This window comes from Diadema antillarum, unplaced genomic scaffold (genome assembly GCF_040938485.1).
Source record: "Diadema antillarum isolate AM-2024a unplaced genomic scaffold, OU_Dant_1.0 seq00001162_RagTag, whole genome shotgun sequence".
NCBI lineage: Eukaryota > Metazoa > Echinodermata > Echinoidea > Diadematoida > Diadematidae > Diadema > Diadema antillarum.
In genome coordinates this window covers 307,806-324,144 of record NW_027271971.1, presented here as the reverse complement: position 1 = coordinate 324,144, position 16,339 = coordinate 307,806, and the positions used below count along the sequence as shown (strand labels likewise).

Below are 16,339 nucleotides of genomic sequence, written 5' to 3'. Positions count from 1 at the left end.
AGATGGGGGGAGGGGGAGAGCAGGGTAGACAAAGGCAGGAGAGGGGTTAACAAGAGCATGAGGAAGGCAAGGGAATATAATAAAACATGAGGGGGAAGATGGAGCAAGAAAGGAAGATAGAAAGGGAGGGGATAAAGGGGGATTGGAGAGAGCAGATGGAAACATAGAGGGGGAGACCAGGGGAGACAAAGATTAGAGTGGGGCTAACAAGAGCTCAAGGAGGGCAAGGAAGGAAAATGAAAAACAAGAGGAGGTGGAGCAAGAAAGGGAGAGAGAAAGGGAGGAGGTAAAGGTGGAGGAGGTTAGAAGATAACAGATTGGAACATAGAGGGGGAGACCAAGGGAGACAAAGATAGGAGTGGGGCTAATAAGAGCTAGAGGGCAAGGGAGGGGAATAAAAACAAGAGGGGGAAGGTGGAGCAAGAAAGTGAGGAGGGAGGGGGAAAAGAAGAAAACAGATGGAGACAGGGAAGGGGTGAGACCAGGGTAGACAAAAGATAGGAATGGGGTTTTAAAAGAGCAAAGCCCTTTTTACACTTGTGTTTCTAAACCCCGTACTTTCTCTGACCCAGGAATATCGTTAGTCCCGTACCAATTTTTTTCAGCTTTTTACACTCACCAATTAGTCCCGTACTAAGCTCTTGTCCGGGGCTAAGGAGAAAATTGACCCTTTTACACTCGTATTTCTTAGTCCAGTACTTTCCAAACCACATAAATATTCATGATTACGCTGTGCACTGTACACATACACACCGGCAGCACTTGATTACCTCGTTTCTGATTGGTCAGTGGGGGTCGGACTTCGTCTCCGTCGCTTAGCCCCGGATTATTTGTTCGTTCTGTTCACACTCACTTGCTTGGCACCGCAATTGCGGTGCTAACCCTGCTATTTTGCAGGGCCAGATAGTACGGGATTATTGGTGGGGCTAGCCCACTTTGGCAAAAACGAGTGTAAACAGAAAGTGGGCAAAGGATAGTCCCGTACCAACGGTGGGGCTAAGGCCCCCCCCCCCCCTTAGCCCCACCGTTGGTACGGGACTAAGCAAAAATTTACAAGTGTAAAAAGCCCTCAAGAGGGGGCAAGGAAGGAGAATTTAAAAAAAAAAGAAGAGGAAGGTGGAGCAAGAAAGGGAGAAGGGAGGGGACTAGAGGAGAACAGGATGGAGATGGGGGAGGGGTGAGACCAGGGAAGACAAAAGACAGGAGTGGGGTTAACAAGAGCAAGATGAAGGCAAGGAAATAGAATAAAAACATTAGGGAGAAGGTGGAGCAAGAAAGGAAGATAGAAAGGGAGGGGTATGAAGAAAGGGTTGAAGAGAGCAGATGGAAACATGGAGGAGGAGACGGGAGAAAAAAAAAGAGAGGAGTGGGGCTAATAAGAACAAGAAAGGAGAGCAAGAGAGGATGAAAGACCGAGAGGGGAAGGTAGAGCAAGAAAGGGAGAAGGAAGGGGAATAGAAGAGAAAAAAATGAGATGGGGGAGGGGGAGACCAGGGTAGACAAAAGAAAGGAGTGGGGCTAATAAGAGCTTGAGGAGGGCAAGGGAGGAGAATGAAAAACTAAATGAAGAACGTGGAGCAAGAAAGGATTGAGAAAAGGAGCTGGATGAAGGGGGAAGAGAACAGGGAGAGGAAGACCAAGGCAGACAAAAGAGAGGGAGGAGTGGGGTTAACAAAGCAAGAGGACAAAGGTGCAGCCTGTCAATTCACATTTACTGCACTGTGAGTGATACATGTATTTCCAAGTCTTTCATTCCTTCCTCTTTAATAGCAGCTGGCATAAAAGAGAACTAACCCGCTGCCTGGGTGGTATTCCCCCCCCCCCCCCCCCCCCAATTATCAACAGTAAACCGCCCTCTGTAACTCAATATCAGAAAGGGCCCATAGATTGTGGGGTAGCAATTAGTGGGGTGTCGCGATTTGTGGGCTGGTCATGAACCCTTTACCAATGATTCATACGCCACATGGTGCGATAGGCTTATAATGCAGTTATTGAACACAAGAGGGCAACATAAAAAGGATAGGACACAAAAAAGGGACAAGAGCCTTGTCTAGAAGAGAACTTGAGAGTGGAACATTAGATACAGTTGATTTAGCATACAGAGGATAGCCTTGATGGTAGCCTAGATTAAAGACTTATGTGCTTATACAAAGGTTTCATACCTGCAGTTTAATACAGTGTAAACAAAAATGTCCCTAGACTGGGCTCTAAAAAGGACTATGCTAAAAAGCTCTCTATTTTCACTCGATTTACTGATGTGCTTGCTTAGTAATCCAGTTTCCACCTCATGGCGTGTACACATTGTTTTGTATTGTTGTTGTTGTATTTCTCTTGCTGGTAGGCAGAGCTACCAAGTCTCACGCATTCTGTGTGAGACTCAAGCATTTAGGGGCCATCTCACTCACGATCTCACGCATGGCACCCATTTTTCTCACTCATCGGGAGAAGTCTGCAACTTGGGCCTATAATAATGAGCATAGCTCAAAAGATTAAAGTGATAGTTACAAATGAAGGTAAATTCCCTTTTGTCTTTCAAAATAAGTAAAAAAAAAAGTCACATAAGTATGCACCTGATCACACCATGAAGAGCTAAAAATTGACAAAGCTCCCTACAGTGGGAGGCCACAGGGAAACCCCCCTCCCACACCATCGCTCGCGCGCTCATTCGCATGTCGAGATGCCGAATCATGAAAATCTCACTCATAGAATTGTTTTGAACTTGGCATCCCTGGGTAGGCAGTATTTTTTTTTTTAAATGCTGTATCCCACCATCTCCAAATACTGAACTTTTGACTTCATGAATGGCAGAAGAGCATTTGAATATATTGTGACAATCCATAGGGGTAAAGCCCTTTTCTGTCCGCCATATGACCGCAGAACACATCAAGCATGGAGAAAATTGAATGAGAGCTTCGTATAAAAGAGACAACAGCGACTAACCCAAATTGTGAAGTGTATAGGGCCTATTAAATGGAGCGCACAGCCCCTGGATGGGGCTGGACTGGTAAAGATGCTAGCATATCAACCACTCAATACATACTTAATAGACTCTAGCATGATTTATTATTGACAATAATCTATATGCTTAGTTGCACTTGTATGGGTATGGGTAGCCCCGGAGACCGCGCCGCCAGGCGCGGTCCTGGCGGCTTCCCCGCAGTTTCACTTATGTTATAGTTCAAGTATTCTGTGCGCTTGTGCAAGTGATTGTGAATTCTGTGAACATCGGTGAGCTGCTTATAGGACATCATTTTGTGCATCACAAGCAATGAAATGCATCAAACAGTCGCCGATGATAGTCATTTAGGTTTCATCGACCCATGTAAGTATTCCTAGTAGTTTCTGTTGAAAAATTAAGGAAATATAGCGCCGCAAAGGCACCCGTTTGTTCAACATGAAGATCTTTTATGGGAGCACGGCGCAGCCGCCACACTGCCGGCTGTCGCAGTTAGGGTATGGGAATATAGGGTAGTTTACCTGTGACCTGTGTAGAGTTTTAGCCAAAGATTTAGCTGACTACTACGCCTGTGAATCTAATCTCTTTAAAATCAATACATTATTTTATGCTCCACTAATGCAAAAATCACAGCACATGCACATTAGCTGCTAGCCACTCAGATGAGTATCGTAGGTCTAAACCGCTCACAGCTGGACACTGCGGCTTATACAGACTTTCAGCATCGTTTATCCCAGCCAGGCAGGGCAAACGCCGCGTTGTGAAACTCAACGCCTCGCCCGCTAGCAGATTGATGTGGCGCTGAGCAAATCGCAGTAAATCTGCGTTGAGGGTAGACGTCTATGTCGTCTGCAATCTATCCATAAGATAAGGCTTATACCATTCGGATTACGCCAGGCTCTCGGTTGTATTACGTTTGTCATGAAATGCAGTAGATTCACCTCATATGAACTAGTATATTGCCGCCGCTTTACCATCAGTCGAGGTACCATGGAAGTCGCAGTCAAAGTCTATCACTTAGCGTAAGTGTGACAAAAGAAAACAAAAAAGTAGGAAGAGTACAGTTATTGTACACAACATGTATTTCGACTCACCGTCGTGACCGTCGTCAAGAGAAGGGCAGCGGCAATCCTCCTCACACGTTGTGTCGCATGCGTGATACGTGAACCTCGGGAGTGTACTTCCACGGCACGGCGAGGAGATTTTTGTCAAACGCCGATCCGCAAACAAGATGAGCGATTTCGATACAAGGTGTAGCACATTTAATCTGATACGGGAAGGTGTGGATATTTACCGCCATGTGAAACGATGCCATTTATTTTGATTTTCACCTCTGAGCATCTTGCCCAATGTTCCAGTTGACCGGGTAAGTGCTGGATGTGCCTTCTTGTGATAAAAAGTTCCCGTGGCGTTGATCCCTAAAAGGCCAGTGTGAAGGACTCAAATGAGTTTTGCAATTATACCACTTCCGCAAATTTAGGAATATAAACTAAATGAAAATGAATTGAAATGGTGATTGCTATAATTATCGAATAAAATTGGTTTTTTTTATCTTTTTGTTTTTATTATATACAGTGTATAACATATAATGATACAAGAAGAATGATAAGTAACATATTTACAAAAATAGTGCACAGTTTCTAACAAAAGGATTGAAGCACAAGAGTAGTAACACATGAGAATTGTAAAATGAAACATAATATATGTAGTTTAGTGGCTATATAGTATTAACATGTGAAAGCTAAACAAACTAAGGTTGAGGTCAGACTTGATTTACATCGTGTATTGAGAAGGACCACTTCTTGAAGTGGGCATTATTAAGTTATTTCGTTTCTATGTGCTATTTGATAATACTCGATCTTTATGTTATATTTCATAAACACAATAAAAGCATGAACATTTGGTTGACAACGGCTGACAGAGGTACAACTCACGAATACGCTTGCTCCCACCATAGGGTCCATGCTCCCACAGACAGTTTAGTCAGTGGCGGATCCATAGAGGGGCGCACCGGGCGCGCGCCCCCTCTTTATTGTGTTATTATTATTTTTTTTTTTTTAAACGAAGTAAATACAAAGAAAAATGGTGCCGGGGCATGTGCTCCCCTGTAATTTTGTAAAGGCCCCCCCCCCCCCCCCCTCCCCTTTACGGAATTCCTAGATCAGCCCCTGCAAGTGTAGGCTCTATATTTGCTGGATTGTGGGGTACTAATTGGCCTGCCTATGGTGGTCAGATCTGACCAGATCTGGCGTTCCCAATTCAAGTGTCAAAGTGGCGGTGCCGGCGGTTTTGTTTTGTTTTTGTTTCGCTTTGTTTGTTTTTTTGTTTTGTTTTTTTTTTTTTTTTTTGTTTTTTTTTTGTGTTTATTTGTTTGTTGTTGGTGGTTTTTTTTTTGGGAGGGGGGAGTGTGTTGTGGGGGCAGTTCTCATAGCACGATATAAACAAATTTGACTGATTATAATCTCAAAACACTTCACACACCGAGTTCACACATTATAACTTGTAGAGTCTAGAATTTTATTCAGACACAATCGGTATTTTTCTCACTAACTATTATTTATCATTATTATATGTTACCGTAATATAGGCCTAGTGCAACAACCATATTACAGTGATATATCTATGAACATGGAACAGAACACCACGCAATACATCCAAGTAGACATTAAAACACACCATCCTAAGTCATTTAACCTAGAACAAGATTTTTTTAAAGGAAGTAAATAAACATGCATTTTCTATTATTTTTGTCTGCTTTAGTATTAAGTTGCCATAGAAACGGGGCTGATTCCCTTTCACACAATAAAAAGAGGGAAAAGGAACACACTTTAGATGTTGAAGACCTATAGGCCCCGAATATGGTACCTCAGAAGTTTTAGGTATTAGAAAGGACGACTTTATGATAGGCCTGATACCAAATGCGGGCGAACAGGTAGAAAATTAAGAGACGCTGGAAAAAATAATAACAACAATAACATACATCCATACATCCATACATCCATACATATGAAACATACAAAGCAAACAGGTGTATATAATAATCGGAGGGATTAACTTCAACGTTTCTTTAAAATATGCTGTATGCCTATACTGCAAGTAACATCAGGACAAAAGAAAAACAAACATTTCAGAAGGACTTGTTATTTTGCCATAGATCTCAGTAGGAACTAAATGTGGTGTTTAATATGATAATCTGTTTACATTTTGGAGAGCGAACTGAAAGATAATGGTCATTAACTTTAATATTTTGTATCAAACATCGTGAGGCCTTTGAACAAAACTGATAATATTTGAATTTATTATTGGAAAATTGAGCAAAGACAATGGGATTCCAATTTTTTTTTTAAATTTTGTAGATCTGTTCTGTCTTGGCGCTGTTTTCTGTTTAGAAAACTGGGGGTTTTCAGTAAACCTATTTGCAATCGTGATTATGCATACCCTGACTAGCAGTGCACCTAACCCATTGCATAATCCACTAGATAATCTTTTTTCTCTCATTTCGCAAGCACCCCCCCCCCCCCTCCCAGTTTGTCCTTTGTCTGCAGAGATTGAGACAATAATTATTCACTTCGGGGTCATACTGTTAGTCACCGTAGGTGGGGTAACTTTGATATTTGATAGCAGAGCATAAATCTACTGCTGCGTTCGTTACGACATTGCATTTCCGTATTTTTTTTTTCTGTATACGTATGTATTATATATCAGACATACACATTCCTCTGTATCACTGTGGAATTTCAGATCAACCATGCTTCATTTCATATTCGAATATTTGGAATGGAGTTGGCACATTTTGAAATCAAACTCTTGTCCATTATGTTTAGTTGTCTGCTGGTTACAGAGGAATATTTTAAGATCGGTATAAGGAATTGTTTATTGTAAGTTACTCTCTTCCCATAATTTGTTTCCTCTCCCCCCCCCCCCCCCCCCCTCTCTCTCCCTCTCTCTCTCCCTCTCTCTCTCCCTCCCTCTCTCTCTCTCTCTCTCTCTCTACCTGTCAATATGGCCAACGTAAAAGGAGTGAGGAGAAGGGGAGAACAAAATTTCGAAATTCACGTAGATGATATTCTGGGGGGGGGGGGGGGGAGGTTGTAAATTGTGTTCATACCCCGTTATTTCCCACACAAACTTCGTACACCCGCGAGTATGTTGTTGGAACCGCTGGATGAGGAAACTACTAGAGTTTATGACGTCATGTGTGGACAACAATATAAAGAAAATATAAAGGAAGTTCCACAAAAATTCCTTTTTCATGAAAATTACACATTCCATCCACTTGATACTGACATAATAAAATGATATAGGCCTAGGATTTGTTTGTAAATCTGAAATTTAAAGATTCAAACTATATTCAAAAGATTTATTGAACTGATAATGAAATTAAATGAAATTGGGGGTGGGTGCGTGCGCCCCCCGTACCTACAGAGCCTTCTCTCTGCGTACCTATCGGCAATGCTGCCCCCACTGTTGTACCTTTTACAGGGTTAAAGGTCATCCTTGGGTCAAAATTTGCAAATATGCCCATTTTTTCAATTAAACTGCATTGTTAACATATTCATGTATATTCTATTTCAAACTTGATGAGGAGGTGTACCAGATGTATGGATGGTCTTTTCTACCTGATGTATAAATATGTTAAGTCTCTTATCAGTTATCTGTCATGATTGTCTAATCATTGATTTTTGTCTTCGCCCAAGGTGTATTACAATTGTTGTAATTTGTTATTCTTGGTGGAATTGAACAAATAAATTGAAATTGAATTGAATTGAATTGAAAAGTGGTCATTCTACACGTAAGACACAACAGTTTGTGATGATAGCGCCCTCAGTGTTCCGACTTGGCTACCATGTCACATTTCTTTTATGTGCTCAATAGTCTATCAGCCACAGTTCTTGTCGTATTTTATTCAAACTTGCTATGGAGATTTATTGGGTGTTATTCTAGGTAGCAAAAGATTTCATTGACAGCGTCTTCATTGTTCCGACTTTGATAGGATGACATGTCATATTTCCTGTATGTGCTATACCAGTTTATTATAAGCATGTGGTCATGTTATACTAATCTTCATTACGATGTCAAAATGCGCTCTTAGTTTCGTTATGTCTTGAATAAGTGTTTTGCTCGTAAAAACTTGTTTGTGAAAAAGATTTTTTTTTTAAAGTTGCAGAAACGAATGAGAATGCATCGTTCTCAAGGACACATATCGTGAAATGAAAAGAATAGATTAAACTATTAAAGAAAAAAATACAACCCATCACAATAATCGATATTATCCAATGAAATTGTGTAGTCGGTGTATTTTCAGGATTTTTGTTGGAGGCACTTTTATGCCCAATCCTCAACTTTGCACACGTCTTACAAGTTTTCATAAACGATATAGTATCTGCCAAATGAGGATGCTTCGTCTGCAAGGAAGAGATTATATAGCCAACGGTAGAGGGCGCACATAGAGCAGGAGAATGCTCGATGTTTTGCCTACATAACACTTATCAATAACAGTGGTGTGTGCGATTTTTTTGGCACATTAGAACATTGTCTGTATTAGAGCACTTCTGCAGCACAGCAAGGGAGATCCACAGAGACGGGAGTTCTAATTACTCGCGCTGCTCTATACTTCCCAGCACTTCTGATTCATATAGGACCGTGATATGAGGTAGGCGAGCACACAATCTTCTAGGGTTCAAATCGTAATGACTACTTCTGAGACTAACTAGGGCATTCATGACCAGAGCGAAAACTGTTTATCTCAAGTTAAATATTATACGAAACGTGATTGATGTAGGATATGAATAGTAAAAATAGAAATAGAAGTAATCAATTACGATTGCTAACAAACAGACTAATTCATGGCATTTTTGTTGTTGTTGTTGTTGGTTTGTTTTTCTTTTATTTAACAAAGCGGCAAAGTTTCACGCCCGTTAAAATAGGCCGTCGGCTCCAACTCACGAAAAGTGTCATGCTTCGAATGTTTCTGCTTTTACATGGTCCATGAATATGAATATGACGATAGGCCTACTGAGAGTAGGGGGAAAAATAAAAACGATCGGTGTTGTCAATTTGTTGTACATTATTGAATGGAGACCAGTGTTTTTTCACAGCATGGAGGTAGGGGTCCCACACCCTTGTCCAGAGCGTTTTAAAAAAGAGCTTTCATGGGAAACAAGTTTGTTATAAAAGTCATTTGGTGTTCAAGCATTACAAGTATCGTGTCTGCCCGTTAATCCTCGCCAAGCCATTTGCAGCATGTGCACACTAAACAGAGAGGGTGTGCAGCGTGCTTAATTTTTCATACCTCTTAATAGTAAAATTCCTCTCTATAGTAAATTTGCCTCTCTATAGTAAAATTTCTTTTCAACCACCCACCTATGCATATCCACACAAGGGCATGAAGCGGGCGAATCATGCCGACCCCTCGTGATTCGCTCAAGGTGATGGCAATAGGATCCCAGTCAGCAAACACGATCAACCAGGCACATTGTGACATACAAGAAGAATGTATAGAGCACGTTATGTGTCCTCTTGCGGGATATCACATGCTTGGTATTATATTTGCGGCATATTTGCCCAGCAGACAGCGATTAACTGGTGAAGTTTGTTTGTTCAGGTTTTTTTTGTGTGTGAAGACTAATAAGAAGATAGAGAAAGAATGCACTTCATTGCGGTCGAGAACAAGACAGTGCTCTGGGGAAAGAAAAAAAATGTTGGTTTCATTTTCTAGATCATAATTCATATTGTGCGGAATTGATAAATGATACATCTGTCGGAAATGAAATGAAATGAAATGAGAATGTTTCTATATTATTCAAAAGAACGCTGATGTTATACTCTGATGAGTGAATTCCGGTATAGATCGCAATTCTTTTAATAGAAAAGCAGTAATATGATTATGTTACACTTGCTACACATATTCAAGGTGTAATTCCACGCATCTCCCTGGAAGTTGAAAGTTATGAGTATGATCTTCAGATATCATGTACGATGATTATTGTTTTGTTTGTTTGTTTATTTGTTTCAGTCTAACTAAATTGATGATTAATGAGAGGGTGGGGAGCTTTAAGGAGGAATTCGTTCCCATCTATTTCGCCCATATTTAGCACTGGTTTGGTTGTGATTTTTTGCACTATGATATTTTGTTGTTGGTGTTGTAATTTTTTTAAGCTAAATCAACTGCAATGTTGTGTGTATACCGTCCCCTCTATAGTTAAAGGCAAAAACACTATGTCCACTGGCTAGGACGTAAAATGGCGGTCCCGTGTGTGAGGAAGTAACAACTCATCGCAAAGAGCAGGGCGTTTAACCCGGTAAAGTGGTCCCGCCTCACATCCAACTGGACCCCATGGAAACCAGTTAGTGCAACTGGATATGGGATACCATATGGGATTCCATCTTTTCAGATGGGAATTATACAAACGAACAAACCCGTGGAAATCCCGAGCGTGTTGAGAGACTTGCAAAGACCAAAGTTTTGAAAAAAGGACTTAATAGATATATTATTAATGCACTCTATTTTAAGAACTCTGTGTGTACATCGGTATGTGTGTGTGTGAGAGAGAGAGATAATGTAGAAGTTGTTGTTCCTGTAGTTGTGCATGGAGGTACATTTACATGTATGTTGCAGTGCTATGTTCGTTATCGACAAAACTGAACAGAAACAAACGGTTACGACAAAACAATCTCCGATATGAACAACGGAAAAAAAATCTAGTAAACATAAAGTAATACTAAAAAGTATATACTGATCATATAGGCCCTACTGTATTTAAATTCTCCAAAATTTCCGATAACTGTTGAGGTTAGACCTCTCAAATATCTGTCATTCTTTTTTTTCCAGGGAAATCAAATTTCTGATGACCACCTCTGGTTTCTAAACAATTCATATAAATTTTGTTAAAATACAGAAAATGGCCATAAATTTTCCTTAATTGCACATCTTTTAGAGAAAGTTTTTAAAACATTTTTTATATATTAATTGCATTTGTTCATAGTTAACTTTTGTATGTCTACTTCCTGCCATTTACGTAAAATACCGTCTTATTTTCTACTTTTTAAAGTACATTTTGGTAGAATCACAAAAGCTGTAGAATACGATTTTTATTGCGTAAACCCAAACTTTGGAAATAATTCAGTTCAATTTAATAGCTTCTTTATTTCCATCAAAATAAAAAAGAAAAAGAAAACATGATTCAAAGTGGTACAAGTTGTCAATATATCTTTCATTCATCTGATAACATCTTCTTTTTTTTTCAAATACAATACTAGTATAAGGTATATGCACGAATGATGTCATAAAAATTCTGGTCCAGGTATAGATAGCTATTCTTTTTAAAGAAAAGCAGTGATATGATTATGTTGTACTTGCTACACATTTATTCAAGATGTAATTCCACACATCTCCCTGGAACTTGAAAGTTATGAGTATGATCTTCAAATTATGCACGGTGATTATTGTTTTGATCATAAGTGATCGGTCTTAAAGAGTCTTTGTCTATGTATACGAACAGCTGTTCCAAAGTGATCGAACTTTCGCCTGTATAGATCTGCATCAGATTATAATATTCCCTTTCAATAGAAAATTGTGGGTAGTAGATAATGGTGGGATTGCTTTTTCTTACTTTTTTACACACACACATACAAGCGCACAAACCGTGGAGACATATTATGACACCACCTGTCTTCCAATGTCATCTTCAGAAATGTACAAAACTTCACCTATACGAATCCTACTGTTATATTGTCCATTCATTAAAAGTTGATGAACTTTCAGTTTGTTTTTCTCGTGGACTGCATGTCTGGTAAATAATTCGGATGTGTACATAAGTAAAGCCGCATGGGTCATGTAATGGAGCTACGACTTGTATTGGAGCTCCATAATTATAGTCCTATAACACTCAGTGTTAGAACTTGGGTGTAACCAGAGCCTTCTGTGTAACCATTCGTGCGCCTCTATACTCTTTGGTCCTAACCCTCGTGTGAAGATAACCCATGTAATGTGTATCAGTCGCCATGACAACACCACCTGTAAACAGTCTCCATGGCGACTCCCCTGGCTCCAGCCAGTTACCAAGAAGTAGATACAGTGTATATACCTCTTTGGTTACAACCATGGAGGCTATAGAGGTCGAAGTGCGGAAGGGGAATTTACGATTGGGGCATAAGGTGCAATACTAATAAGGCGACGGCGCAAGGCGCTTCGAAGGGATGGGAATTTACCCTTGACGCTTAATCTCGCCCTTTTTCAAAAGGTTTTCACGGTATTTAGCGCCGACATTTAGTGAGGGGAAAAGGAGAGCTGAAAGGGGAATTCCAGGCTAGTAACAGCTAGTCTGAGAAGAAAAAGATATATATATATTTTTACTATACACAACAGATTTTGATCAAAATCAACCCTTATAAAGGTAAAGAAGTTCGGAAATCTTAAAGATTCACTAATTTTTGCCAAACAGTTCTCAAACAGTATTTGTTATGAATTATGCAAATGAGTAAGCTTTATGAGGCCATCACATCGCAATTTTCCACTTACCGTTTACAATGAAAATGGGGGAAACTAATTTTCTGCGTAAAAGTGTAAAGTATAATGTTATTCCAGGCGTACTAACTTAAAAATAATGATCACTCATATATATTTGGATTATTGATTGTTTCCTAACCACTATCGGACAAAAAAAAACGAAAATTTAAAGATTCTATGTATAAACTAGGCCTATACAGCAAGTTGTGAGTCGACGACATTATCAACCCACTACGATGGAACATTTATATTCACTGTTCAATAGCTGTTTCCTAAAAATAACAAAGCTATAACTTCCCGATTTTTATCCCATTCTGATCAAAACTTAATTTTCACACTTGTGAGATTATACTCTTTCTTGTCAGACCAGCTTATAATTGGACTGCGAGGAATGGCTCCGTGTATCGTGACGATCTTCTGCTGGCTTCATAAAGGAAACCAAAACCCAAAGATCAGTATGGATTGAGTAACAGCAGCAACATTAGTAGAACACATCAGTGAGAGTTTGAGGAAAATTGGACAATCGATGCAAAAGTTATTAATTTTTAGAATTTTGGTGTTGGAGCAACTGGATCAGGAGACTACTAGAGTTTATAACGTCATGTGTGGACAACAATATAAAGAAAATAAAAGAAGAATTCCACAAAAATATTTTTTAACGAAAATTACACATTCCGTCAACTTGTTACTGACATATTAAGGGTGATATCATTCCCATCCCCTGCTTTTCTGAAAGAAGTAAGTCAATTATTGCTCTTTCATTAAGGTAGAAAAAGACATTATGTTTGATTTTCTTTATATTATTTTCTTTGTATTGTTGTCCACACATGATGTCATGAACTGAAGTAGTCTCCTTATCCAGTCATTACAACACCAAAAGATTCATAACTTCTGCATGGATTGTCCGATTTTCCTCAAACTTTCACTGACGTGCTCTCATAATGATGTTAATTTCACTCAATCCACATTGCTTTTTGGGTTTTGGTTTCCTTTAATTCTACATTGGATTTGACAGAGGGCTTTCAATAGAGGCTAGACCCGATGATAGAGGAGAGTTGTATCATCAAACTCTATGGCCTGAAGTCACGAAGGTGGTACAGGGCTCACACCCGTAAATACAATGGAATGTCCGAGACCCCTTCACAAATTCGTACCAAAGATACCAAAATAAATGAAGAAAAAAATTAATTAAAAATCAGTGATGTAGTTTGGCAAGAAACTGAATAGCTGTAGATATTGAGTATGAATTCCTCTACACATTGCATTTTGGTTAGAAGATGAAAGCTTTTCTGGTGGAATTTGAGGGGACTATATTTCATTGGGTACGTGTACGGAAAATGGGTGATTTTTTGAGTGACAAGAACTCGTAGTCTGGCTTTTCGGACCCCTGGACAGAATTTGAACTGAATTATCCACCCTGAGAATTTGATTGATGAAAGGTTACATCTAACTTATCCAGGTTAGTGAAGCTGAAACACTTCATTTCTTCCAGCTATTTTACAGAATTTTTTGAAATTTGATTTTTAACACACATCCCTATGGGGAAATATTTATGGGTGTGAGCCCTATAGGGCTCACACCCGTAAATACAATGGAATGTCCGAGACCCCTTCACAAATTCGTACCAAAGATACCAAAATAAATGAAGAAAAAAATTAATTAAAAATCAGTGATGTAGTTTGGCAAGAAACTGAATAGCTGTAGATATTGAGTATGAATTCCTCTACACATTGCATTTTGGTTAGAAGATGAAAGCTTTTCTGATGGAATTTGAGGGGACTATATTTCATTGGGTACGTGTACGGAAAATGGGTGATTTTTTGAGTGACAAGAACTCGTAGTCTGGCTTTTCGGACCCCTGGACAGAATTTGAACTGAATTATCCACCCTGAGAATTTGATTGATGAAAGGTTACATCTAACTTATCCAGGTTAGTGAAGCTGAAACACTTCATTTCTCCCAGCTATTTTACAGAATTTTTTGAAATTTGATTTTTAACACACATCCCTATGGGGAAATATTTATGGGTGTGAGCCCTACAAATGAAACCATGGTTTAAACCATGGACAAAAACCATGGAGCGCCAAGTGTCACATGGAATATTTTGTTACGAAATTGGTCATTCTGTCGACAAAATGACCATTTCGTTAACGAAATTATCATTTTGTGGACGAAATGTTCATTCAGTTACAAAATATCATTTCGTTACAAAATAATCATTTCATCGACGAAATGACTGATTTCGTAACGAAATATTCCATGCGACACTTGGCGCTCCATGGTTTTTGTCCATGGTTTTAAGCCATGGTTTCATTTGTACCAGTCCACCTTCGTGATTTCGGGCCTTTAGGAGCAAAGCCCACAACAGTGAATCAAGGTTAGAGAGTATAGTAAACACAATGAAGCCATGAGCTCGATATAAGGACACTTCCCGATGATTTTCAGACTTTTGCGTTTCAAGTTCAAGTTCAATCATAGTTTATTTCCAATCAACGAAAATCAAAACATAATACAAAGTATACATATCATAAAATGATATTGTCTAAACTTTTACAAAAGGTTCATGTAATATATGAAATAGATTATATACATCAACATATGTACAATAATCAGAAGGAACGATGCGTATACATGTATACTTCGCGAGCTTTCAGAACATAACTTCAATTTTGGAAAATAGCGATCCACTGAAAAGCTAAGCTTGTAGGAAGTGGATCGCTAGATAATTGATGAGTAAGCAATATATTATTCAAGTTTGTTTTATTATTTTCTTACAGCATTTATATTGAATGTAGATTACTTAAGTCATTTGTAAAAATATAGCTATTTTGAGATACGCTGGCTTCGACAATAATAGGAAATAAGTATCAATGCTAATGCCCAGACGGTGTTCATTGAACTGGTGTACCGGGAAAATATAAGAAGGACGACACACTCGTACAGACATTCAGTTACCCACACACATATACGACGCGAGACAGTACCGAGAAGAGAAAAGACGGTGACAATACAAGTCTACGAGGAACAAAAGACAAGAAGGAAGAGGAAAGAAGAAAAAAGAGAGAAGAGAGGTCTGCATACAGAACACGCCAAGTGCTGCGACATCAGGACAGGTGAAACCTCAAGCATAAATTAAAACAATTAATTCAGATTATCTAGAATTATAAGTAGATAATAAATGTTTTCTGAATTTGTATTTAAATGTGAGGAATGAGGGTGAATCTTTTAAGCTATTATCTAGATTATTCCAAAGTCTGGGTCCGGTATACAGAAATGTATTTTGGGCATGTACGGTTCTCATTAATGGAAGATGGAATTCGTCGGATCGTCGCGTAGGATAGTTATGTACATGACTGTTTCGATGAAAAGAGTCGTGAAATATTTTGGGTAAAAAGTTGCTGTTATAATTAAACATGAACTGACCAAGTTGAAACACATACAGTTTGAACATTATAATTATATCGGTTATACTAGGTATAGAGTTTCAGAATTCATGGTGATTGGGGTGAGGAAGAAGAATGTTTTTAAAATTCATAGCAAATCACAATGAACGAGGATGATGACACTGCAGCTTTACATAAGAATGCATGATTGGAATAAAAGGAGAAAGCCTGCATTAATTCTACACAGGTGAAGTTGTTAGTCAAGTGGTACTGTAAAATGGCATTACACTGCGGCAATTTTGGAGTATTTGAACCCAATTATGTCATCATCCTTGTTCAGTGAATTATGTATTGGGTTTTTCAGAGTATTGCTTTCTCTACCACAAATTCCACTATGGCAAATGGCACTATCGACGTATGTACTACATGATATCAAATTATATAAATCGTGTGGAATGTCCCTTTGGTGTTGCCTGATGTATCATAATTAAA

At 39.0% G+C, this 16,339-nt stretch overlaps 1 protein-coding gene across 1 annotated transcript in view; it reads left to right on the top strand.

The window, feature by feature from the left end:
* Positions 1–3,203: 3,203 nt before the first annotated feature.
* Positions 3,204–16,339, top strand: part of LOC139744356 (uncharacterized) — a 28,328-nt gene continuing 15,192 nt past the window's right edge. The window contains exon 1 of the mRNA XM_071654798.1: positions 3,204–3,322. The gene's annotated coding sequence lies outside the window, so the exon portion shown is untranslated. The remainder of the gene's footprint in view (positions 3,323–16,339) is intronic.